Source organism: Schistocerca americana, chromosome 5 (genome assembly GCF_021461395.2).
Source record: "Schistocerca americana isolate TAMUIC-IGC-003095 chromosome 5, iqSchAmer2.1, whole genome shotgun sequence".
In the NCBI taxonomy this organism is placed as follows: Eukaryota; Metazoa; Arthropoda; class Insecta; order Orthoptera; family Acrididae; genus Schistocerca; species Schistocerca americana.
The window spans coordinates 358,074,515-358,100,582 of NC_060123.1; positions in this window are offsets into that span (position 1 = coordinate 358,074,515).

Genomic DNA, 26,068 nt, shown 5'->3' on the forward strand with positions numbered 1-26,068 from the left:
CAAAGGAAGAAAATTCATGTTTTTGAGTCCAGAAAACTCTATGCAACAGAAACTGCAGATCATTTTGCCATTTTCATTGCGAAATTGCCGGCTTATTCATGTCTGGGGTAACAATAGAGGGCTGTTTGCCTGGGTTGTCTGCTAGCGTAGTGAAAGGAAGATCTAGTTTGTTTTCGGTTCTAATCTCGATGGAGGCAGGTAGAATACCAGTAAAGCAATTTTAAGAAATCCTCGCGCACCCAATACGTTTTATCGCTACCTTTTTCTGTACTGGCGCCCTGTGGATGTCAATATGACACTGTTGTAGAATTTCATACATGTTACTACCTACTTTTTCCGCTTCTGTCAATACTGGAATTGACTTAAGTTTGACACTGAATGATTTTTAACTGAATTTCGTTATGAATCTTCACGCATTGCTAAATTTGCACACTTTCATGGTTGGTCAGCAACGATAATCCAGTATGACTGGTCTGAACGTTGACACAGACCGTTTCGCGGCCGAATGCTGATAATATTTTGCTATTTCGTAACAATCTGGGGTCTTTGTCTTACTAAAACAGTTATGTTATGTCGATAAGTTGAAATTCATTTTAATGATTCAGTTCTTACCAATTAGCGTTTCTTCTTTCAGTTCTGTCTTATATTTGCGTGTTGTGTATAACACACTAATCTGCATTAATATAGTCTTACAAATTATTGAAAACAGTCTAAAAAAGTTCAGATAGTTTGTCAAATTCACGCCTGTGCATAGTATGTTGGTAGCACTTCGTCGCCTTGCCTGTTATGCTGTGTAGCAGACTTTAAAGCCGTGCAGGTCAGCACAAAGAAAAGGCGAGGGGTCTCGCTCGTTTTGTCCACGACTGTACATTGATGCAATTGTGCCACTCTGGCATATGTGTTTTCCAAGCACCGATGTTTCCAGTATGCATGTTATAATTTGCCTTTCGTAACTACTACTTTTTCTGTTACGGTAAGCCAAGTATTTTTGTGCCTTACTTTATCCTTGCACAGAGCTGGCACAAAACGACAGATATAAAATGCCATTATCTACTTGTTAAAGGTTAATTATTTGAACAATTTACGTGTCTGTCCATATTACTGACTCTGACTTTATTTATCAAATGAACTGACTACAAGGAAAGTTATTTACCGACTTCAAGATATACAAAAAAGCTCTGACATATTGGCTTTCTTTTTAAGCTGTCTTATTCGTCTGAAGAACTATGATGCAACTCATGCGGTAAAGTTCACGCATTCGTTACGTTAGTTGAGATTGAGCTAAAAGGCGTCTTATTCGTCTGAAGAACTAAGATGAAGTTCATGCGGTAAAGCTCACTCTTTCGTTACGTTAGGTAAGATAAAGCTTCGATGGAGAGCGTCTATCATTACTTGATGTAAATTTGTAGGCAAATTATTCCTTGAAACAAGAGAGACCTGCAATCATTTCCTTTGCAGTATGACTCATTATTTCCGCTGTTATAATGAGACTTCATTACGTGCTTTCAGTAAGTTGCATTATGTTAAACATAACAACGGTCATTTTTATATTCAACATTCTCCTCTATTTTCCGCCCTCAGCATTCTCTCAGAGCAGTTAACTGTCTCACAAAAAAAAATGGCTCTGAGCACTATGGGACTTAACATCTATGGTCATCAGTCCCCTAGAACTTAGAACTACTTAAACCTAACTAACCTAAGGACAGCACACAACACCCAGCCATCACGAGGCAGGGAAAATCTCTGACCGCGCCGGGAATCGAACCGGGAACCCGGGCGTGGGAAGCGAGAACGCTACCGCACGACCACGAGATGCGGGCAACTGTCTCACAATTTCTTCACATAATCCAACCGCATTCGCCAATTCTTGCTATAGACAGTTAGCACCAGTCTGTCCGCTGATGAGGTCCATCGCTAGCTGCCCCACTTGGTGTCACTTTCCACTAACTTATCGACTGACTCCTTGGGGTAGCGATCATAGACCACATGTGATGATTTCTACCCATTACAGCAGTCTTTCCCTAATTTCTTTGCTGAATTGTCGTTTCTTCCAATCAAACTACGAAACGCAGTGGGGACTGAGTCAAGTGCTCATAACATAGTACTTTCATTAATGAAATGTATCGGTAGTTGAGTTGGCCAATAAATACAGACACATACATAGAGGTAACACATAAAGAAGTTTTTTTACTGCCTGTAACTTAATAATTGACTTATATATACAAATGAGTGTTGTAGGTTTGTCTGTAGTTCTCATTGGATGAGTTACGTACAATGACAAGTAATTTCTTCACAGAACCAAATAATCTTGAATGTCGAAGCAGTTAGAAAGTCACTGAATACTTAATAATAGCGTTGTGGTATGTTGATAATAGTGTCCTCAGTGCCACGTTCTGTTATAATTGTGATAAGTCTATCGATGTACTAAATCTTGGTGCGAAGCTTTGAGTGCGGCGGGGAGTGAGGGGAGGGCGACGATGAAGCGGGCGTCTTTGCCATGGTGTTTGGTGTTGTTCAGGAGCTGGATGTGGTACGATGGAAGATGGTGCCAACCAATTTGTGTCCCAACACTCTTCTTGTCAACAACCGAGAACATCTGACGAAAACCCGAGGTAGGAAATCCACCCAGCAGCACATGACGCTGTACCATTGGCCCTGTCGAAGACGCAGGAGGCTCTACAGCAGGTGCACGTGCAACGTGTGTCACTCCGATCGCAGCTGTGTCTGAAGTAGCAGCAGCGGCTGCACATTGTAACCTCCCCACAATGAAATCTACTGACAATGACAATTAAACAAAAATTAGCAATCTGACTCAAATATAAATTCCTCACAAAAAAATTAAAGTCCATTCACTGATAAGAAAATTCAATTAAACCGAAATATCGGTCTTTGGCCCTGTCTAAAACAATCAGAATTAAAGTCTTACCTCATTGTAACTGGTAGTCAAATTTCTGCTCTTATTCTTGCGCACGTCTTCGAGGAACTGCATTGCAAATAATAATATTCCTTTTTTTGTGATTTTACTGAAATTTTTCTTCAAAGAAGTGGAATGAAATGGGAAGTGCAACGAAATCTTTAGTTCAAAAAAAAATAAAATTTTTGAAAAAAATGCTTTTGAAATAAAAATTATTATTGGGGGCACTTGTTAAAAATTAATTACAATAAATAAACTTTACATTATCTGATCATTACCTTAATTAATAATATACCTCATTCAGCCTCTTGACCAGAATGCCGACAGCCTACATCACACAACCGCACTGGGCTGCTACCACTGACCGACCGCTCTGCATGACGACTACTAGCGTACCGCTCGCAACTGTACTGCACGACTACTACTGACAGAGTACTCTACCCAACTAAACAGAGCTACTGACTGAGAACCGCTCGCAACACTCGCGCGGTCAAGCGCATACTCTCTGGTCAGAGACGCTGCACTGCCTCGCCATCGCTGCTACGTTACATATGTGTTTCATAACCCTCCACTGGGGGGGCAAAAATTTGGTAGCGATGGTGAGTCATTTGGACTTGCCAAGCGCGGCAAAACTTTTCTTAAATTAACAAACTTCTACAATTTACAGAATATTTAGATGTAGTACATAAATTAAATGTTGTGCACACGCACTAAGTACAAAATATCAGACAAAGACAAAATGTGAGTACAAAACATAGTAACAAATCAGAAAAATGTATATACAAATTATTTGACAGATAACAAAGTGCACAGGCACTGAAAAAATTCTTTAGCATATTCAGAACAAATAAACAGACTGGCAAAAAAAAATCCTGATGACAAGTGACATGAGTGCACATGCACTGGAGTTGAGAACATACAATGAGTAAGAAATGACATAAGTGCATATGCACTGAAGTATTGATCATACAGAATGAGTACAAATCATATTGAAAAATGAGAAAAATGCACGGGCACTGAAGTTCAATAGAAAACATATTAACACCTAACATAAGTGCACATGCACTGTAGTTCAGAACATATCATCAAAATAAAAAATGTATATACAATATAAAAGACAAGAGTGTACATATACTGTACTTGAGAACAAATCAAAAAAATGTCTTTAGCATTTTCGCAATAAATAAACATAATGGCAAAAAAAAACTCATATCGATAAGTGACATAAGTGTACTCGCACTGGAGTTCAGCGAATTGAAAAAAAATGTATAGCCATGAACATAAATGATGTTATCAAAAATGATTTTCACTATGTGACAAGAATTAGGATAGGAAAGGGAAGGATTGCATCATGGTTGTAGCACTTTAGATTGCACACAGCTGTTCTGAAAGTCCATATCTTTCCACAGAAGTACAACACCAAGTGACACAACTTGAAGTTCTTTTCCCATCAGAATTTATCAGTGTAGCCAAGACACTGAACTGTCATAGTAATGTTCCATGTTTTCATTTTGGCAGTACATTAGGTACACCAAACAGTGGGACCATAATAACGTCTTCATCGCTCACGGTGGTGGACAGCATGTCGTGTCAACACCACGCTCTTACAAGGCACACCAACGTAGAATTAGTGCAAAACCAAAGATAGTGCTCCATGATACTAGGATAAACAGGACAAATGGACATTGCAGTAATTCAGGGTAGTTAGCTTATGAGGAGAAGGACATTATGTCACATAATATTGACAGTTACAGTCTTCATTAATAGTTTGCGGCATTCATAGCCCAGTTATTGAACATTTCTGTACCAAGTATGTAGTATTACAGAAAAATGTTCATGAATTGTTTTACATAGAATCAGTAACCTTCTTTTCCTAGTTACAAAGCATTATTAAATAATCGCATTATTTTCCAGTTACAAAGTATAGCATAGTTAATTAATCATTTGTCATTTCAATATAGTATTAATCATTAGCCTTCTCCTAATTACAAAGCGTTATTAAACAGTCACATTCTTTTCCAGTTACAAAGTATGGCATAGTTAATTAATTATTTGTCATTCCAACAGTAATAATCATTAGCCTTTTCCTAATTACAAAGCATTATTAAACAGTCACATTCCTTTCCAGTTACAAAGTATGGCATAGTTAATTAATCATTTGTCATTTCAATAGTAATAATCATTAGCTTTCTCCTAATTACAAAGCATTATTAAACAGTAATTAAGATTCATTAACCTTCTAATTACAAAGCATAGCATCATTTGTCATTTCAATATAGTAAGAATCATATTCTTTTCCAGTTACAAAGTATAGCATAGTTAATTAATCATTTGTCAGTTAATTAATCATTTGTCATTCCAATAATAATCATTAGCCTTTTCCTAATTACAGTTAATTAATCATTTGTCATTCCAATATAGTAAGAATCATTAGCCTTCTCCTAATTACAAAGCATTATTAAACAATCACATTCTTTCCCAATTATAAAGTATGGCATAGTTAATTAATTATTGTCATTCCAATAGTAATAATCATTAGCTTTCTCCTAATTACAAAGTATTATTAAACAGTCGCATTCTTTTCCAGTTACAAAGCATAATTAAGAATCATTAGCCTTCTTCTAATTACAAAGCATTATTAAACAGTCACATCCATTTCCAATTACAAAGTATGAACATTGAAAACAAGAGCTAAATTATGGCATAATTAATAACAATTCATCGAGTGACATTAATTATTGGCACTCAGTGGCCAGCAAGAATTGAATAGAATAAAGCATAGTTCATCATTCAGTATTACTCAGATCATTACAAAGTCATTATTAAAAATCAGTTAATTACAGTCATAGCATTAATAATCATGGGCATTATAAGTAGTCTCATTACAATAAACAGTGGCAGTTATTAGCCAGTTACAAAGCATTATTTTATATATTTTTTTTTCCTCACTAAGAAGTCATTACTCAAGTGACATACTATTCAGAGTTGATCAGTATTATTCAGAATTATCATAAACTAGTGACATTATGTGGGACTGGTAATACATTTTTTTTTTTTTGTTAGCAATGCATTGCGTTGGGATCGATAATTAATTGCTGAGGCATAGCACTATTTATTTTTGACCTATTGTTGCAAATGAGGATAGGTAACGTCATTCGTCATGAGTCAGCTGTAGCAAGGTTATGTAACAAGGCAGTATATGTGATCACATTTATAAATGATAAACACAAATGGGTAAAAAACAAAAATGCGAGTACTAGAACAGGTATAATAAGTAACAGGTTTAGTAAGTATCATGAAAAGCTTCTCCTGGAAAAAATACAAAATGGATTATTGACCTGAAGGAAGAAACGCACACTATGCTGAAAAGTAGTGAACTTCGAATTAACAGGTAGTGAAATGTGTATAAAAATGTGTTCCATAGCTGTCCTTTCCAAAACTTTCCGTCATCCTACTATGCAATATAACACCTGCTGTCAAAACAAACTGCAACAAATACTTAACTAACTACATAGCATAAATACATAACTTCAACATTATCCTCATCTGTAAAGAAAAAAACTTCATTATCAATCACTTCATTATCCATATCATCATAACTTCATTATTATCATCACCTGTAAAGAAAAACTTCATTATTCATAATACCATTTCCTTCATTTTATTCATCAGTATTCATTATCATCTGCAAAAAATCACTTCATTACTCATTATACAACTATTCCTTATCTCTAGCATATTTCATAACTAAAACTAAGATGTGTAGTTCTGTCTGACAGCCTGCATCAATCACCTTGTATTCTGAAAGAAAAAATTAGTTAAGACTGCTATTCTACGATGAGTATAGTATATTCTTGTTAATGCTTGTTAATCCTGATCCATTTACTCTTCCTCATAAAGTTATTGCATCTTCTTTCGTTTATTCCGTAGGTGAAATTCCCATTTCTGTTGAATTTATTTCTTACACGCATCATTTCTTTCTGAAATTGATGAACAAAGATTAATGTCTTGCATTTAAATCATATATCCACTAAATAATTTACTGGTTTATGGTGACATAATTAACCATACAGCATAACATGACAGAAAACGTAATATGTCAAAGACATTGACAGTGTTCAGATGCAAAAATGTACACAGAATAATACAATGCAGCAGCAGAAAATGTAAAACAGTCACGATGTTGAGATGTCATAAGGCAAAAAAAAACGTCAAAGTCAACTGGTGTGTGTTATATCCTAACTATTTCACAATACATACAAACAAAACTAGAGTACAATCATATACACGAAAAAAATGGAAAATGTGCACGGTCTGATGTGTAACGACAAGAAAAGCGACCTGCTAACCTTACCTTGCCGGGCACTTGCCAAGAAAAATACGATAATCATCCGTAATTAGTCAGGTGAATATAATTGCATTAGTAAATGGTTTCATAGTGTGTTGAATCATAAAGTGTCTTCATTCAATAAACGGTTTAATGTTTGAGATATGGTGATTGCCTTTCGATTTTCTGGTTCTCAAAGTTTCGACGTGTACAACATTGGGGTGAGGGATGCTGCGAATCCGATATGGACCTGCATATAGAAGTTCAAATTTACTGCACTTACCTTTTAATTTTCTGGATAAATAGTGTGTACGTACTAATATCTTCTGTCCAATGCGAAAGTCGCGGCGTCTACAAATCTGTTTTTGCTGTCTTCTCCGGCGCTCTGCGGCACGTTTGATGTTGATCAGCGCAATGTCAATTATTTCGTGGTGTCTTAGTCGACGACATTTGGGGAAGTTGACTAATTCTTTAATTTTGTTTGGTGGTTCTACGTTTTTCAGTATAACAGACGGAGATAGCATAGTGGATTCATTTGGAATGGAATTAATGACATCTTGGAATGAGAGTATGTGTGTATCCCAATCAATATGTCTTTTGTGGCAGTATATTCTACACAGTTTACCAATTTCTTTTATTAATCTTTCACAGGGGTTCGAAGAAGCGTGGTATTTGGATATATAGATCGGAGAAATGTTTCTGGCTCGTAACATGCGTGTCCATACTCTACTACGAAATTGAGATCCATTGTCAGAAATTACTTTCATCACATGCCCTACATGAAATAGAAAATGTTTTACAAATGCCTTCGAAACAGTTTTGGCAGTAGCTTTGCGTAATGGAGTGAAAGTAACAAATTTTGAAGTGAGCTCAACAGCGACAAAGATGTAGCAAAAACCTCTGTTAGTTCTCGGAATCGGACCAAAAATATCTACAGCGGCCATGTGTCTTAATTTAACAGGTACAATGGGATATAAATGAGGAATATGTGAAGTGGTGTCTGATTTAGCTTTCTGGCAAATTTTACAAGACGCTAAAACTCGTCGTATACGTTTCTCCATGTTAGTAAAATAACAGTTCTGTCTCAGTATAAGAAAACATTTTCTTGCTCCGTAATGTGCGTAACTTAAATGAGTGTACCAAATTAATTTGTTAACCAGTTCGTCAGGAATGCATAATAACCAATTGTTGCTGTCAGAATGGGAGCGGCGAAACAGAATGTCATTGCGTACAGTGTAGTGGTTCCTAATCGTAACATTATTCTTATCTTGCCAAAGGTGTTTAATTTCTTTCCACACATTGTCTTTATTTTGCTCCTTTGCTATGTCCTGTAATGACGATGAAATAAAGTTTTCAAATGCAACTTGCTGAATGTACATGACACTGAAATTTGTTTTGCAGAAGTTGGTTGCTACTTCTTGCTGATTGTTGCTGAGAGAACGCGATAGTGCGTCTGCTATAACATTTTGTGTGCCGGGAATGTGAACTATTGTAAAATTAAATTCTTGTCAATAAAGTTTCCATCTGCTTAATCTGTCGTGAGTAAATTTGGCCGAAAGTAAAAATTGTATCGCTCTGTGGTCTGTGTAAACGGTGGTATGTCTGCCATAAAGAAAGTGCCTAAATCTCGTGAAAGCCCATACAACGCATAATGTTTCAAGTTCTGTAACGGAATAATTTCGTTCAGCAGGTGACAGAATGCGGCTTGCAAACGCGATGTTTTTAATTACTATTGAACCATCTTCTTCAATTTCCTGGAAAATGTGTACGCCCAAAGCGGTATTGGAACTGTCAGTGGCAATGGCAAAATTTCTGGTAAGATCTGGGTGCGATAAAATTGGAGCATTCAACAAAGCATGTTTCAGGTTCACAAATTCAGAATGTGCTTGCTTATCCCAAGACCAAATTGTGTTTTTACCTGTTAATTGGCATAATCTGGGTGTGTCTAAAGCAGAGTGATGAATAAATTTTCGAAAAAAGTTAATTAAGCCCAAAAAACTGCGTAATTGTTTCTTCGTCGTAGGAACACTAATGTCACGTAGAGCCTGAAGTTTTTCCGGATCAGGCGCAATGCCTTCTGCTGAAATTACGTGTCCAAGAAATTTTATAGAAGTTTTGCCAAAGTGCGATTTACTAAGATTAACTGTAAGTCCTTGTGCATGAAAAGTTTGTAACAGTTGCTCAAGAATCATATTGTGATCAGACCAGTTAGCTTCTGCAATAAGAATGTCGTCTACATACGTCGTAATTCTGTCCTTAAGTTCTGTCGGAAGTATTGTGTTCAAACCGCGAATAAAAGCTGCAGAAGAAATAGTTAAGCCGAACGGTAATTTACAAAATTGATAACAGTCGCCAAAACAGAGAAAAGCTGTATATTTTCTGCAATTAGGATGAAGTTGAATTTGCCAAAACCCCGATTTCAAATCTAGTGTAGAATAAATAGCAGTACCATGAAATTTCTGTAAAAGTTCCTCTAAAGTCTGTGGTCGATCTGTTTCATTAATAATAATGTCATTAATGTGACGTGAATCTAGTACAAGGCGAAGTGAGCCATCCTTTTTCTTGACAATATGTAGCGGATTTATGTACGGACTAACTGCTGGTTCTATAATTCCTTGGTCGAGCATATCCTGCAGCTCTTTTTTAACCTGTTCTCTGTAAATATATGGAATGGGATAATGTTTAGCTTTAAATGTATCGTGCTGTTTGACTTGAAATTCATACATAAAACCGGACATAGTACCAGGAATGTTGTCAAAAACTGTAGCTTGCTGTAAAAGAATTTTGTGTAATTGCGTTCGTTCGTCGTCTGTAGTTGCACTGCTCTCTTTAACTTTATCGGAAATCATTTGCATTACGTCGTAGTCAGCTTCGTCTGGAGTATTATAGTTGTGTACGAACGTATCCGTGAACAATGTAGGATTACAGTCTATGTTATGTGTTGCTGAAATGACCTCTGTGCGGTTAATTGTTTGTTCTTCCGCAGATAAAGAGTGCTGAAATTCTAAAGCCAATTGTACATTTTCATCCTTTAACATTAAATAAGAATTCTGAAAATCTATAACAGCGTCGTGTTGTACCAGAAAATTCGTGCCTAAAATAATGTCTGTTGTCAATAAAGGAACAATCCAAAAATTAGAGTGGAAAGTATGACCTCCAATACAAAATGATAAATGCGTCTGTAATTTAACGTCTACTCCTTTACTCGGTACTGCTCCTTTCACTTTTGTTTTCCCTAATGGTAATGTCGGATACGTATTCTCTTTGTTACACTCGTTAAAAGTCTCCTCATTTATTACTGATATAGGTGATCCGGAATCGATTACTGCTGAGAATTTCGATGAACCAATTTTAATTTCGATGACAGGATGTGAAATAGTTTTCTCAACAAATGGTCTTTCCTGTAAGAGAGTGTCTCTGATAACGTCAAAAATAATTACATTTTCACGAACAACATTTTGCGTGTCAAAGGTAGTGCTTGTATTATTGGAAGATGCGATCTGTACAGTATCTAGTCAGATTCTATCTGACGTGTTATTATTATTAGGAGGATTCTGTGGCATTTCTACTATTTGAACCGTTCTATTACTTCTTCCAGACGTATTACGTTCTGGATGGTATCTACTGTCGGGTTCATTCATGAGAATATGTTCTTGTGAATAATTTTGCTGTTGGTGAGACCGACTGTTATTATATGTACGCTGATAATTGTGCTCGTCGTTTTTACGTCTGTCGTAATAGTCATTCCTATACGGTGCATTACGATAGGAATTGAAATACTGTCTTCTTTGTACGTAGTTGTTTCCTTGCTGACGTACGTTACTATTTGTTGTATCAGGGACTATACGTGCACGCGGCGGAACATTAAAGCCTGGTTGACCTTGTGCATTCCATTGTTGGTTAGGTATGCTAACCGGCTGGTTTTGATGTTGTTGTTGTGAAATACCTCTATTGTTACTAAAGTGTGGTTCCTGTTGCTGAAAATTTTGACCATATTGATAATTAGAATTTTGGCTGTTATTAGAGTTTTGGTAGTTGTCGTTCCTAAAGCGTCTGTTATCTTTCCTATTGAAATTACGTGTCTGATCATAATTGCTGTACTTTTGTTGACCTTGGTTATTATACGAAAAGTTTTTGTTTACAAAAGAATAATCAGATTGATGTACTTCCAAGAGCTGTAAAAGATCTCTGAATGCTGAAATGTTTTCTTTTTGCTGGCCCGTTAGAAGTGACACTCGTAATGACCGTGGTAATTTAGAGATGCATAATTGTATAAGTGCGGATTCACTGTACGGTTCACTTAGGAACTGGTTTTGTTGTACCATGTGCTCAAAAAATTGCGTCACACTGGGAAAATTGGAGTTCTCGTAATTCGGCAAACTAATCAACTGATCTTTAATTCCGCGCTGTGTCGTCTTCGACCAGTACGCTGACAGAAAAGCATTCTGAAACTCTTCTACTGAATAGCATTGCCTCGCGATCGGTCTCATACGAGTTGCCGGTTCGCCTTCCAAAAAACTGCAAATAAATTCAAGTTTGTGTGTTACAGGCCAAGTCGGTGGAAGAGCAAAGCTAAATTGTTGAATCCAATCCAGTGGGTGAATCTGCGTTCTATCGTTTTTGAAAACCTTAAACTTTCTCACTGACAGAAAATGTTTGTAGTCGAAATTATCATCTCTGTGTGATGGAACAGGTTCAGGATCGTAAGAGAATCTATTGAACTGTGGTTGATCGGAATCTAAGTCCCGTACTCTCTGTAGATTACCCAAATTATACGCGCTGCGTGAGTCTGACAAATGTTCATAAAGTGGCGTCTGTTATGGTATGTTATTAACTGAAATACTTTTCATCTCTGTTACTTCTTGTTGTAAACTCGATAACTTTCTACGCAACGTGTTATTAGACGAATCGATCTCATTAATTGTCTGCTGTAAATTTTGAAATTCAGGTGTTTGGTTAAATGAAACCGGTGCAGTATCGTCTGATTTATTGTCATTAGTATTTTCGATAACATCAATACGACTGGCCAATTCATCACATTTTTCAGTCAGTATTTTAACCTGATCATCGGTTTTAGAATCAGACGCATTAATCTGTTTTTGCAACTTACGTGTAGTTTCGCTCAGTTTTTTAACATCAGCTTTGATGACACCGCAATCCTGTGTTAGTTCTAATTGTTCGAATCTGTCTGTCACTGTTTGAATATTTACTGTGTGTGTATCTGTTTTTGATTTAAGATCAGAAATTTCATCCCGTAATTCCGCGTTCAATTGTTCTACGATATTAATTTTGTCGGACACTGTAGTAATATTATTGTCTACATACGTCTTCGCCTTCGCGAACATTTTACGTTTGTCCTCTTATCTTTGTGCAGTGATTGTTTCCATGACTTGTCGTTTTACTTTGTTTTGATCTTGAATAAATTTGCGGAAACGCGTATCACTGTTTTGTATGTGCTGATTAAAGCGCTCGTTAATCTGAGTGTTCTGCTGTTCGAATTTCGCGTCTATCTTTGCGTCCATTGTGCGCGAAAGTTCTACCGTCATTGCTTTAAACTCATCCCGTAATTGTGTAGCTTTTTCAGAGCATTGTTTAGCGACTCCGCTAATTTCGTCTCTGAGTGTTTCTGTTGCGGCTGTCTGCATTTCCCTTAATTCTTGCGCAACAGACTTAATTTCTTCGCTATTTTTTTGTGAACAACCCTCAATTTCCACGCGCAACCTTTCCTTAGTGTCATGGCACTGCGCGGCAACGGCTCTAATTTGTTCACAAAGCTGTCTGGAATTGTCGTCTAATTTTTCATTAAGCTGTTTGTTCTGTTCCCTAAGTTGTTTGAGATCTTCGGCATTATTGTCAAGTTTTTCGTTCTGTTGTTTGACCTGTTCACTGAGTTGTTTAAAATCTTCACTTTGTTTGTCTAATTTTTTGTTCTGTTCACTAAATTGTTGTTGTAGCAATCTTGCCATAATTTGTTCAAAGCCAAAGTTAGCGTTTATACTCTCTGTGCTGTTTAGTGGTGGATCTGGAACTTTCTCGCTTACTGTAACCATTTGGTTATTCTGAGATTTAGAAAAAGGTTTGTCAGTCGGATGTACACTGTCAGACATTATTTCGGAATTAAATGGATCCGTCGTACTCTCACTACACTGACCATTTTCATTCGAAAAATTTGTCTGTACATTACTTAGATTTTCTAAATCGGGTGTGTTAAGCTCGGCAGCGCTCATTACTATAGACCGCTCCGCGTCATCAATTGTCGTCAAATTAACAGACGAGACAATTGAGTTCGCTTGTTCATCATTAAGGTAAAAGTCATCACTAGTGGTTGGAATGCATTGATTGTCAGTGAACGCAGGATTGTCATCACTACACTGCGTGTCACATGTCCTATCGGTAAAGTTGTTGAAATCGGTAGTTTCGTTCGTAATACCTCGCGATACACTATTCACAGTCTTTCGCGGCATTTTTTACAACAGTCAATTATTCACAAAACAAATAATCACAAATGCAAAAGCAACACACAATTACAACAGAGCAAAGAATTGCCGTTGATCTGTGGAAAGAGAGTCACAAAATTAGTAAAAGCGTTGCGCCAAATCCTAATTATATCTAAGCAAATAAGAGCAGATATCTGACTGTCTTTCAAAAGATTCTCAACGAAATACGATCCTGGACTGGGTGTCGCCAAGTGTAACCTCCCTAGCAATTAAATTTAATGACAATAAAAGGGAGAATCGCGATCTGACTCAAATATAAATTCCTCACAAAAAAATTAAAGTCCATTCACTGATAAGAAAATTCAATTAAACCGAAATATCGGTCTTTGGCCCTGTCTAAAACAATCAGAATTAAAGTCTTACCTCATTGTAACTGGTAGTCAAATTTCTGCTCTTATTCTTGCGCACGTCTTCGAGGAACTGCATTGCAAATAATAATATTCCTTTTTTTGTGATTTTACTGAAATTTTTCTTCAAAGAAGTGGAATGAAATGGGAAGTGCAACGAAATCTTTAGTTCAAAAAAAAATAAAATTTTTGAAAAAAATGCTTTTGAAATAAAAATTATTATTGGGGGCACTTGTTAAAAATTAATTACAATAAATAAACTTTACATTATCTGATCATTACCTTAATTAATAATATACCTCATTCAGCCTCTTGACCAGAATGCCGACAGCCTACATCACACAACCGCACTGGGCTGCTACCACTGACCGACCGCTCTGCATGACGACTACTAGCGTACCGCTCGCAACTGTACTGCACGACTACTACTGACAGAGTACTCTACCCAACTAAACAGAGCTACTGACTGAGAACCGCTCGCAACACTCGCGCGGTCAAGCGCATACTCTCTGGTCAGAGACGCTGCAATGCCTCGCCATCGCTGCTACGTTACATACGTGTTTCAACATGTGGGTTCAAAAATGCCTCTGAGCACTACGGGATTCAACATCTGAGATCATCAGTCCCCTACAACTTAGAACTACTTAAACCTAACTAACCTAAGGATATCACACACATCCATGCTCGAGGCAGGATTCGAACATTGGACCGTGGCGGTCGCGCGGTTCCTGACTGTAGCGCCTAGAACCGCTCGGCCACTCCGGGCGGCGTGTATGTGGGCATCGCTCGATCGTCACAGCACAGTCGTCGGAAGACCCACGCATGATGATGCCGGATTCCCAGTTATGAGGACGCTACAGAAAGCTTCGTCCTCCTTGCGGAACTTCTTTGGGAAGTTAGCTTAAGAAACTGTGGTAAAAGTGAAAGAGATGCAGCAGCGTGTGGAGGCTACGACCATATAAGAGGTCTGCTGGCGAAGCATCGTGAGCAGGCGTAATGCGATAGGAACCCAGAAAGAAAAATAAACCATTTTACCTCAAATGCGAAGCAAGATGTTTGGAGACCTGGGCCTTGAGAGTGCGAACAAAACGTTCGGCTTCACCGTTCGATAGAGAAGATAACAGTGCCTTCTGATATGTTGAATTCCAGTTTATTGGAAAAATTGTTCAAACTCCGACAAACAAAATTGCAGGCTGTTATCCGAAACATTTGTTTCTTCTAAGCAGAAGACAAAAATGAATGCTTTGGTAGTGCTGCCGCTAGTAGTCGAATGCACTGGAAAGGCAGAAGGATATTTACACCATGCATCGACAGTAATGAGTCATCTTGTGTTACAGAAAGGACCAGCAAAATCAATATGAATGCATTACCAAGGACAGTTTGGTCGAGGCTAATTGAAGAATTCTTGCGCTGCACTGTCTTTGTTATCTGCACATGCGCTGCAGCTGGTCGTCAAATGCTCTGTTTGTTTATCCAGCTAAAGCAATGTACAGTGCTGGTTCTCCAGCTGCGTAGTTCTAACAGTTCCCCAGCATCCTCTATCTAATCGTTGTGCAAAGATGTGGGAAACACCGCTTTCAGTTTTTCTTTAGGAGACTGCAATAAAATGACACCATTCCGAAGACAAAGGACGGTGTGTTGTTCATGGTAATCATAATGATTGACCTTGGTCAGTAACTGGAAGATCCACCGAGAATCAATGGGAAAAGCCAGTAGTGCTCGTCGATCAGAATGATCCATAGGAAAACAATGAAGTTGCGATGCGTCAAAATCTGAGTGATTTTTCATAGGTAAGTGGGATAGAGTATCTGAGTTTGTATGCTGTACCGTAGGGCGATGAAGAATTTTGTGTTGATAATTGTAAAGAATTAGTGACTAACAATGCAGCCTCTGTGTTGTAGGTTCAGGTGCTACTCTCGCCAGAAGAAAAAGACCAGTCAGCAGCTTATGATCGGTCACATAAAACGTTATCTATTATACAGATATTGATGAACCAAAATTATGGATGTAGCTTTTTTTTTCAGCTGACTGTAGTTGATTGTTCATCATCTTAGACACGAATGATAAGGGGCATTCCACGTCGCGAAACATTTGAGATAAAATTACACGTACTCCATGCCACGACGCGTCAACTGCAAGCACTACTGGTTTTTGGGTATCGGAATACCTAAGACTTGGGCGATGAGCAATGCATGTGGTAAACCCTGAAAAGATTGCTCTCATTAAGAGAAACTTTTTTATGTTGGAGGTGATACAAAGAAGCGGCTATTTGCGCTGCCTTCCGAATGATTTCTGAAGGAGTACGTCAGACTGCCAGGAATCATATGGTTACACCGTTGCTTCCGACAGCAGTTATCGTGTGCCCTGCGAAACTGGGAGCGAATCGAGTTAAGCATGGTCAGTGTTGCAACAACAGGTACATTAAAGCGAAGTTCCAGACACAAAGGAATTAAAGATATTAGTTGCCAGTGAGCACTGATTTACATCAACGCGGCAAGTGAAAATTTGTGTTGAACTAGGATTCGAACCAGGGTCTGCTGCTTATTAGGCAGATGCAATGATCTTTACACTATCCGGACACCGTGGTCACTGCAGTCATATGGACTCCCTACCCAAACCCAGATTCTCACCTTACACAGCATACTAATGTTGTAGCGGGCCTGCTCATTAGCCTCATTGATCGCGGTATCTCGCCTATTCCCGTACGATTTCGATCTTGGTGTGCATTTGCAGTGAGGGGATCATTGGCTGACATCACCTTAATTTTAGGATATATTCAAAGGTTATTTCTGCGAAGTCTTGAAGTTCCTGAGCTGCATTTACTTCAAGCAACCGAGAAAAAGATTGCAATTCCTTATAATCCGAGCAAATATTCTGTTGTCAGAAAAGGTTTTGAACACTGGCATTACGAGACATTAATTTAGATGAATTTACAGTTTCTAGTCAGTGCCTTGAGTTCAGCGATTCAGTCCTTTTATGACTGGTCAAAACGATGACGCGTACGAAAAATTTGAATTGGGCAGCAACTAACTACATGGATCTGAGCTTCGAAGAATCGTCTAGTGTGCGAATAATGTCTTCACTGGTAGGATTCTAGGCTGTAACTGAGAGAACAACTTGTAACACAGTCGTAAAATATCCACTCCTACCAAAGAAAAGGAATGGAGAGTGGTGATTCACGTGATATGCTGTATGCAGCGAAGTGTTCCTCTAGCTGCAAGCGGCAGTCAGTCCATTTCTATGGTTAGCATCAAAAGAGCGGATGGTTGGAGGCAGATCCTGGCCGCTGGTATTCTGTGTTAACGTTACTGATATTTTCTCTGTTTGTGTGCCTCTATCCATCTCCGAATAGCAGTGAGCAAGGAGGTAATTTGTTGGCTCTGAAACAGAATATGACTGCCAACGCGTGCACCGGACACGTCGGCAGTAGCCGTAAAAAATAATACTTAACGCCAGTTGGCGGAAAAATCCGATCCTCATCGCCAATTGACTTTTGTTCTAGCAGAAACTGTCACCAATACAGATAGGTATCTGCAATAACGTAATGGATTAATAAGTTTATTTGCAATATGCACACTTCACAATTGCGCTATGTGTAACACTGAATGCTATAGATTCTTCTGTGGCACTGAGTTACATATAATGATGGCAATGTTTCTGACGGCACCAAAAAAGACTTAAATGCTGAAGTACTTAGGAAGTCTCTGAATATAATAATACTTGATAGCATCGTGCTGCACTAGTGGGATGTCCTCACTCCCGTCTTCTGTGCTAATATTGACAAGACTACCGATGCACGAAATGTTAGTGCGAAACTCTGAGTGCGGCTGTTTAAAAATAGGAACCGGCCAAACAGAGTAACATGCAGTGGCATCTAGCGTCCTCTGGTGGCGTGCATGCTCGGTGCCACCAGACGGGGAATGGTTCAAATGGTTCAAATGGCTCTGAGCACTATGGGACTTAACATCTACGGTCATCAGTCCCCTAGAACTTAGAACTACTTAAACCTAACTAACATAAGGACAGCACACAACACCCAGCCATCACACCAGACGGGGAGCAGCGTGCGATGCAAGAGCGGTGCTCTCCCGACAGCGCGATGGCTGGAGTCGTAAAAACCGGCGTCTTCCACTAAGCTCAAGCGGCGTGCGGTCGGTGAAGGCGCCGTCGTTACTACACGAAGTTTACTTGTTTGCCACTGAATGATATGGAAGTTGTATTGGGATGTTTCCGCAGAAAAAATCATCTTGCAGTTTGGACCTGCTATTACACAGTAACATCTGACACACTTTGTACAGACTTAACGGGTAATGGAACATTTCCGGACAAACTTCTTCGTAACCTGATGGTGTGCCTCAGTTTCCCTCTAACAGCCGTTGTGAGCTATATGACAAATAAAATGATTATCACATACTTACGTTTCTGTCTCTTGAATGTCCGTTCATAGGTTTGACCTATGGAACTGATTCATGCTCTAAAGTGGGAAAACAATGTTTACAGCAAATGGCAGGTGGAATATGTAAACTCTTTCGATATCGGTCCCCTCGTTCATCCTCATTATTGGCCAGATCTTATGCTAGGCAACAGATGAAATCCTTATCAAGTCGTCACACTGCCAACCTTCCTTATTTGCTCTGATTTTTCAACATCATTGATATAAATGTAAGATAACCAGCGACTTTACAGCAGATGATGTTTTGTAAGTTCTCGGAGTACTTTCGTTTAGTTAGGATCAAATCTTCGGCTAGAGCTTCTATAGGACTACCACAATTTCGATTCCATCCTGTTCCTTTATTAGGAATTAAAACTCCAATATAATTTTATTCCAAACAGCAGTCACTACTTGTCCCGTAGAAACACTTTTATGAATTCTGCAAATGTCACTTTCATTACATGTCACCTTTTCGCATTTTTTAGTATCTGTATCGGTATTCCGTCAATGGAAGGTATTTTCATTTTTTCTCACCTGTCGACTGGACGGCATACTGGATATTGCACTCTGAAGAGGTGTGTGCGCTGCTCTGAAACTTCCTGGCATCTTCGAGCCACGGGTACGGCACGCACTATTAAGCTGCCGGGAAGTTTCAAAACAGTGAACACTCCACTGAGGACTGCAAAGTTCATACTGGAAACAGTGCCGTAAGCTGTGGCTAAGCCGTTTCTCCGCAATATCCTAACCAACGAAAAGCTGGGTGTGATGGGATGGGAGGAGGCGTGGGGGAGGAATCTTTTATTGCTCGCGGATAGCTCAGTACGTAAGCACATTGCCTGTGAACGAGGGAAGGCTCCAGGTGCGGGTCTCTGCCAAACAGTTTATCAATAGCTTTTGTTATGTGTTCTCTCAGTACCTAAGCATTATATGAATTCTGGGCTTTATTATCAATCTGTTATTTTCACTGAATAAAATGTGTAATTGAAGGGGAGGATCGAACACTCTCTCTCGTTGTGGTTTCCTCCTGACCACGCTCACACTTCACCTCCTGTGTGTTGCAGTGACGAAGCTGGTGCACCCGAACGCGACGGGCATCCTCGTGTTCGACAGGCAGGAGTACGAGGCGTCGGTGCCCGAGGACGCCGCCGTCGGGCACCACGTCGCCACCGTCTCTGCCACCAACGTCCGCAATCGTGAGTAGAACGTTAGGCCTACCACTCTGCTACTGCTGGCGTACCGGAAGTTCGGTCACGAATACGCGTCGTCTAAGAGTATGCGCTTTAACGTTTTCTGCGTTGGCTACACTTGCCCAGAAATGTGAATATTCTTAACGCTTTTTAAATAATGGAAACGTTATTAACATTCTACATCTTTACTCTTCATGTCTACACATTTACACTTCTCTGCAGCCAGAGGACTCCAAATTGTAGCGTGAAACGTGACGTTGTGTATCGAAACTATGCCGGTGCGTGAGAAACAGAACCTGTAATAACATTTCGAATTGCAATAGAGCGCCTACACATAGAGCACCATCTTCAGCATGACAATTCCAGACCTCATACCAGCCCTGCGACGTCTGCAACAGTCCGAAGCCTTAGGTTCAGTGTTAACGATTGTCCTCCACAGTCCCGACAATGCCTTGTCCTATTTCCATCTGTTTAGAAAACTTCACATCTTCACGCTTTTACTTTGACAGCAATCAAGCGGTGCAAACTGAGGTGAGCTTGTGGTTCCCTCAACAAAGTCAAACATTCTGCAGTGACGGTATCAACAAACTTGGGTAAGCTGAGAGAAATGTGTTCGTCAACGCGGTGGCTACATTGAGAAATCAGTATGAAGACATAGAGAATGAGGACATAGAATGTTGATATAGTGTCTGTAATTTCAAGACTTCAAGAATTTTCTCACAAAAATATCGGAGGGAATACTTTTTCGCACGCCATCCTTTTTTTTTTTTTTTAATTCTGTAAGAATGTACTTTTGTTAGAAAGGAAAGTAACATACGCACCTCATAATTTAAGCGATTTTAATTGAAACACCACAGCAGTTTGTTTACAACATTCATTGTTAAGTCTAAATAGTACTGCTCCCTTGCTTACGAGGTGACAGCTGTCTGACGTGTGGTGGGATCTAACGACACATTTGACATTTTGTGAACTTCTGGTCTAGAGTGTTCTCCATTGCGTTGGTTTATTCACAAATGCTTAGTGTCGGACAGCAACAGTGAAAAAGACAGCAAGAGCATTAGGGTTAACGGGAAATAACCCGTACAAGCGTAGCGTTTGTTTAGCCGATAGCAAGGGACGAAAATGCAGTTCTAGATAATCAAGAATACTACAGGATATTTGTGCGGCATTGTTAGAATTCAGTACCTCGGCCGTGAAAGCGCTTACGCCCATTTATGACACCTCCTCTTTGCCAAAATGATCATGAGATAACCTCAGGGAAAATTAATCAATACCACTGCAAGTTTTATAGTTCAGATTTTAGACAATGTCGTGGTTAGCTGAGAGAGAGACAAAGCAGTGAGACTAGCATGGGCAAGAGAAAAGTCAAAACATTGTTGAATGTACCACAAGATTGTAAACGAGGTATTATCGTGAAAATACCCAAAAAAGGAGATTTACCAACTGCAACAACTGCCAGTACCGAGTTAGGTACTTTCGAGGATCATTTTAAACGTCATTAAGGATTCTGTGGAAGCACAGCTGAGGCTGGCGAGGTTCTGCTCCTCCGCTCCAGCTGTGGCGCGGCGCTTTGAAAGACAATCCTGTATTAATGCCAAATAAATATGTTATTGTCAGTGATCTTTTCTTGACGCTCTCGAGCGTAAATAGGTCCTCACGATGGGCCAAAAACTGAAAATACTTTCCTCATTATTGACGAAGAACGTTCTCAAACAGAAAACGAAGGATGAGGAGGATAACCAAGGGCAAAGAGAAAAAGAAATCAGCACATTCTACAACAATAAAAGGGACGTGATTTTATTGTTGAGTTGATACAGTGTGGTAAACGTAAGTTTCACGCGCAAAGTCCAGCAGGAGTTCATGCGTAGTCTTATCCACTTGTGTCACAAGCAGTGCACATTTAATGCTTTTGTGGCCTCGATCTTTTTTATGTACGCCTTAGGATTAAAATGCATTTATTTATACAATGGCTAATGCACAGCTGCTGAAATGGCATAATGGTGTTGAATACACTGTCCAGTCACATTAATGTGGCCACCAGTCGGAAATCTCAATAATCACCTCTTGCAGCTCGACCGGACAGTGTGGGAGTCATTGATGTTCTAGAATGTACCGGTGGAGATGTGGAGCCATGCCGACTCCAGCGCCGTAGCCAGATGCTTTAACATTCTTATTTGATTATCCATATCGCGAACAGCCCGATAGAGGTGGTCACACAGATTCTCGATTGCATTCAGTCTCGGAGAATTTGGGGTAGTATTGTGAACTCATCGCGGTCCTCTTCGGACAACGCATATACACTGCGAGCTGTGTGACATGCTGCATTGTCCTGCTAGTAGATGCCACCGTAACGAGAAAAAACAAACTACATGTCCCCAAAGATAAATCCATATTTGCGTTGATCCAGTGTGCCTTCGAGTATAACGAGACAACTTCGACGGATGCTGGAGCATAAAACGTCATTCATTTGAAAAGGCCACCTGTCGCCACTTAGTGGACGTCCAGATGAGGTATAGGCGAGCTAATTCCAGCGTTCGTCGCTGATGAACAGCAGTCAGCTAGAGTGCATGAACTAGGCGGCTGCTGTGGAGGCCCATAGATAGCGACTACCGTTGAGTCGTCATCCTTGGTTTACCTGGAGGTCATTTGTTCAACTGTTGCACGTCTGTTCGTCCCTGCACATCTCCGCAGCAGCAGTTTACCCCTGTCATCTATGACCCGTGGTGTACCACAGTTGCCTCGGCACCGGTTTTCGATGGCGCCATTTTGCCATGGGTGGTATTTTTTAAACACGGCGGTGCGCGAACAGTTTACTAGCTTAGCAGTTTCGGAAATGCTTTCACCTTTGCCCTTTCGGAAGTTAGATTAATCACCCCTTTTCCGCATTACGACAATGACAGAACTACTTTCCGCGTCATTCCAAAACACGACATGTACCCTGCACTGCTAATGCTGCAACCTGCCGTCTGTGAGTGGTTGTTGCACGTTGGCGTGGTTGTCATACTAATGTGACAATAGTAGATTACAATAAATGATTAAGTAGATTTCCAAGTTGTTTTCTCTCTCTCTCTCTCTCTTTCTCTCTCTCTGTCTCGAGTGCATGCTCTTATTCGAAACCCTCTTAACTGCCTATTAGTTCTCTATATCTCTATTTCTGTGTCAGCTAATGTGTCATCCAAAACTGCACCAACGACACTTGCGGCCAACGGCCGGTCCGCAGACAGACCCGGACCTCCACTTCTTTGGATGTTTCGGGTTATGTGCGGTCCATTCCACGGTGGTTTAAAGTATCATGATTTTTATCAACTAAAATTAAACTGATGCCAGGTAATGTTATTATCGCCGGTACGTTTGCAGCTTAATGAAACATCACTTGTAATGAAGAACAATTGATGACGTTAATAGAGCAGTTCCCTGCAAGCTTTGCCGACTAGACATTCACGATATTTTCTCGTCTGATTATAATTGATTAATTTCATGATGTGCATTTTAGAATATTCGGCTAAACTTCAGCGTATTCTTCAGTTAGGGTAAGGAGTACTTCTGATCGAAGAATACGGTGAAGTTTCTTCAAAAATGGCTCTGAGCACTATGGGACTTAACATCTGTGGTCATCAGTCCCCTAGAACTTAGAACTACTTAAACCTAACTAACCGAAGAACATCACACACCTCCATGCCCGAGGCAGGATTCGAACCTGCGACCGTAGCAGTCGCGCGGTTCCGGACTGAGCGCCTAGAACCGCTTGACCACCGCGGCCGGCGAAGTTTCTTCATTCGAAGTAGATGAGAAGAGCAAGTGCCAATGCGTATAATTCTCGAATTATACATTATGCATTGTACCTGAAGCGAAAGTGATACTACCTTCACTGACCTTGGAACAATTAATGAAAGCAGTTTTTCCTAGTTAACGGAAGTCACCATGGACTCTAGGTTTCCATAATGTGGTTTATCTACCCGTAACTTATTTCAGATCATAGTGCTAGAAAACAGCGTCATTTATCAGACAAGCAAGCAGTGTATACAATATCCTTCTACAAAAATTTACACAACCTCTTCTACGTCGGTACCAGAAGACTACAGCTACAAGGAAGGTAAGTGCGTCAAGGTAAGAATCATACAACTAACTTTCATCTCATCAGAAAACTGTATCGGTTTAAAAAGACTAGATTCCCCGGTCTAGCCGGTGAAGAGAGCTTACATTTAGGCTCGCCTGGGAGGAATGTACTCTGGTAATGTTTCCGTAACTCAGAGCCAGTGTCAACCATGGGTTTTATTTTACTAAATTTCTTCCTGTGTAGTTTCTGTTTAGTGTTCTATTAAGAGCTCCGACGGATAAGAATGACGTTTCGTGAGCGACAGGCGACGGGACTCGTTTTAAAATATGACTGATCAAGCTCTTGTAGGTAAAGTCCAGATTAAGACTGAAAGGCGAACGATGACTATTTTCTGTAGGTAAGTATGAATATAGTCTCCCAGATGGGAACAACATGTGGCAGCACGTATGAAACATATTGCCTAAGAACAGGCAAAAAGTAGGTTTCGACATTATTTACCGGGCGGGTTCACAGAAAGATATTCCATACTTGTCAATCTTCTGTGGGGTATTCAGGTACTTGCAATTGATCAGTTAAGAAGTGAAAGGAGATTAATGTTCTCATTGAGTTTCACTTCCAAGCATAACACCTGGTGATTTTTCAGGAAACAGGTTATTAGACGCACACTAGTGTGACAGCATGTAACAAAGTAATGGATGTCATGCAGATACGAGGTAGTTCATGAGGTAACTTGTTGACAACGCATAAAATAGTTATTTGAAACGAAAATAAATAACTACATAAATTATTCCACAGGTACACTTTTCCTTTCTGTGGGCTGTAGCCTATTCATAACCAAGTTGTGGAGTACGAAGGAAGGTGAAACTCATGACAGGAAAATAACAAATATATAAAATATTCAAAGCTTCTGCTCCCACGGTGTCACTATCTTGGTGTGGTAAGGAGTGAGGGAAGGGGGGCAGGAAGTAGGGGATGACAATATGCAGGTTCAAATTTTGGTTATTGGAGGTAGCCTTCTTCTTTCTTCTCAGGCAAACCCATCCTCTCGCGACCTGCCACTACCCATACCCAACTGGGAAAGCTACTAAAATCCTTTCCCAAGTGGATAAAGGATAAACTTGACATAAAATTTAAATGAAACATCTGTTCACTTACAAATTGAATGTGAACATTACAGCTGTTTGATACCTTCAATCCCAGCTCGTCGGAACCTAGTGTCATGTGACATTTCAAAAAACAGGAACAAAATGTCATTGGTCAGATGCCAACGTAAGTCACGCTTGTACTACTTCTTCTGCGAAAATGTCTACTCGAGTACATACCCAGCTGCACGCACCACCAGCATTACTTTGGCCAGATCCTTTAAGTTTAAGACTGTGTATTTACTTAGAAGCAAATCAGTGATATTACAGAAATCAAACGATCATTCAACACACTGTTTCACTTGTAGATTTCAGACTGTGCTTCAGATATGCCACGTTTACAGTAACTGGATTTTATAATAAACTGTATGTGTTTTAAAATTTTCTGAAAATCCCTGAAACGTTGCCAAACTTTTCTCTCGGGCTTTAAATTTTCTTCTGCAATTTATTGTTTTATGGACGTGAACTGTCTTTAAATTTAGAGCACAGAAGCGTTGAAATATTGTTTCGTTCATTTGTTTCAAAACAACTGCTCGTGGTGAAATTTAGACCATGGAAGAAGGTATCTTTAGCTAGTGTAGTAAAATGTAGCGCTACTCAAATGCTATATGACGTCAGCAAGAAAGGAAAGAGGTGCACAGAAAATTCTACATAAAGTGTTATTTGACCTACGACAGAACGATTCTCACATTTTGTTAACACATTTTCCTAAGCTGAGCTATCTAATATATGTGTGATTCGCTACATCTTCGTGATTATCTTCAATGTCAACGGAAAACGAGATAACCTGCTGGTGGCTGAGACATCTTCATCTAAATAGTTTCATGAATTTCATCATATCTCAGATATAATATACTCTTACGTACTAAGTTACTGATTCAAGTATAACGCGAATAAACGTGAGTTCACGGTCCGGACATGTTTCTGAAACGGTTTACTGAATTGTTTCATGTAAAGCAACAGTTCTACAGGTTACAGTTTGAGCTTCGTCAGCAGTCAGCAGTCAGCAGTAGCGCTCCTCACGTTTCCTGACAACAGAAGGCTACGCTTCTCGGTGCAGCTATTAAATTTCATTATGAAATATTATCCCCATTAACACGACGGAAAGTAACTACAGGGTCGTACGCAATCATCAACAGCACATGCAGCATAGAATGCGTACCTG